At 55.6% G+C, this 2,469-nt stretch overlaps 1 pseudogene; it reads left to right on the top strand.

Annotated features, from left to right (window-relative positions):
* The first annotated feature begins 711 nt into the window (after window positions 1-711).
* LOC123042025 (anthocyanin 5-aromatic acyltransferase-like) lies at window positions 712-2,152 on the top strand (annotated as a pseudogene).
* Window positions 2,153-2,469: the final 317 nt, after the last annotated feature.

Genomic DNA, 2,469 nt, shown 5'->3' with positions numbered 1-2,469 from the left:
CATCACAGCTCCGTGCGTGTGAAACAAGGGCAATTTGCATGGAAAAGAATATCTACCTGGCCACAATTGACAATCTCAGGTTTGACCTGCCATGTCAACAGTCTCTGTTTAGGAACACTTTAAAGATTTAAAATAGATCGGGCTCATGGAGTTCGGTGTGCTGATTTCAAGAATTAACAATTCAGGGTTCAATTTTATCTTCAACTAGAATTTCAAAGTTTGTTCTGGACTTTATCCGCTTGCATGTTCGGTGTAGAAGACGAGGTTGGAGTCAGTCTTGGATGGCCGGTAGTAATTGAAGATCGCCAGGCCCCGTGCCTGGACCCCACACCGGCATCAATCCCCATTGATGCCGGCCACTCATGCTGTACCTTTGCATTGAGACTAGCTACGGTGGGAGTAACTTCAGCAGTAACATCGAGTCGAACTCAGCAAATTTGATTATGTGGCAGTGAGTTAATGAGGAGAGAGGTAGTTATAGTAACTTAGCTAGTTACTGTAACATCACATGTCCCAATGCAATATGAGTTTATAGCATAATAAATGAAGCTTTGCATGTTACCACACTTATGTTACTACCCATTATGAAGGTAGTAACATAGTCTAGGGATATATGTATGTTACTAGTGTATGTTACTCACCATTGTGGCTAGTCTGAATGGATTAAGAGAGATGGTGTACAAAAGCAGGTACTCCAACCTCCACGAGTGCTCGCCCGATGGCTCGCGTCTTGCGCACCTCCCACGTTGCGGCCTTGCCAGCCGGCGCCGCGCTCCATGAGCGTTCTCTCCCGCTCACCTACCTAGATGCGGTGTGCCTCCACCGCCCGCTCGTCGAGGGCGTCTTCTTCTACCCCGACGCCACCAGCGACGTCCTCTCCAACCTCACGGACTCCTTGTCCAATGCACTAGCCGCATTTTACCCTCTGTCCGGCCGCCTCCGCCTCACCCCCGGCACGCACAACCGCTACGAACTCCACTACCAGCCGGGCGACAGCGTCACCTTTACCGTCGCCGAGTACGACAATCACCATGTCGGCTTCGAGGAGCATGCCACGGACGACCTAACGGAGGTTGCCAAGATCGTGCCGCTTGTGCTGCCGATTCCCGAAGGTGGCGCGGTGCTTGCCGTGAAGGCCACCGTGCTGCGCGGCGGCCTCGCTACCGGCGTGACCGTTCACCACGCCGCCTGCGACGGGGTGTCGTCGACGCACTTCCAACGCACCTGGGTCTGGTCGGCGGCAGCCTGCAGCGGTGCGGGCGCGCCTGAGCCGCCCTTTGTCGACCGCTCCATCATCTGCCCACGAGACACCTGTACGACGCTTTCATGGCGCCCAGGCTGTCCAGTAATGACGATGACGGTGGGAAACCCCCCGATTCGCCCATTGTCCAGCAGCTCCTCGCCACGTTCACGCTGTCCATGGAGTACCTGCAGAGCATCAAAGAAGCGGTCGCCAGCAAGGAGGAACGCCTTGGCGTGCTGCCGCCTTGCGCCACATCAATCATCGCGGCGTTCGGCTTCATCTGGCAATTGCTACATCCGAGCTAAACCAGGCACTGATGGCAAGGTAGCGTCGTCTTGCGGTGGCCGTGCCTACTTTGTCTTACCGGCAGACCACCGGACGAGGCTGGAGCCGCCCGTCCCCGATGAGTACCTCGGCAACTGCCTCGGTCCGTGCATCGCGTCAGCGCCCAGGATGGATGTCGCTGCCGCCGGCGTGGACGGTCTGTTCACCGCATGCGCGGCGATCGTTACGGCCATTGGCGGAGTGGTGCGCGGCAGTCCCGGATACTGGGACCGGTGGATGGAGCGGATCAGTGGGTGTACAGCACGTGCGACGACTTGTCGCTAACGGTCGCAGGGTCCCCGAGGTTCCGCGTGTACGACACAGACTTTGGGTTCGGGCGGCCGGCAAAGGTGGATGTCGTATCGGTGGCGAGGACCAGCGCGATGGCCGTGGCAAAGGCGCGTAGCGGCAGCGACGGGGTGGAGGTGGGCATCTCTTTGTCGGCGGGTGCCATGGAGCATTTCAACGACTGCTTTGCCGATGCCATCGCGTGCCTTTTATCGTAGGAGTATGTTTAATGAGGGCATTGTCTTTTATAAGTGCCTATGCAATAAGATGTTTGGTTATGCTTTGCGCAGCGAGGTGCCGCGGCTTATTCAAGTGCCCCCCGAACCACGTGAAATGGTCGCCTATTACACGGCTCACAAACTCTGCCTGGATGCAGCTACCTATTATTCGTAGGCGGTACATGCAGCGCACGCAGCGCTGAAGTATGAGTCCCGTGGACTAGCGATTACTTCTTCACGAGGCTCATATAAGGCGCTACGGCGCTGAAGTATGTAACTGATGCCATACTTTCAAGAAAAGCTTGAACAACGTTCTGTCAATCGAGGAAAGTTTTTGATGACAAGACCTGGAGATATCAGTTTTTTGTCAGAGTGGATTCGGACCACCACTTCTCT

Source organism: Triticum aestivum, chromosome 2B (assembly GCF_018294505.1).
Source record: "Triticum aestivum cultivar Chinese Spring chromosome 2B, IWGSC CS RefSeq v2.1, whole genome shotgun sequence".
Lineage (NCBI taxonomy): Eukaryota > Viridiplantae > Streptophyta > Magnoliopsida > Poales > Poaceae > Triticum > Triticum aestivum.
Note: the sequence above shows the minus strand (reverse complement) of the source record. Positions and strands in the feature narration are given on the sequence as shown.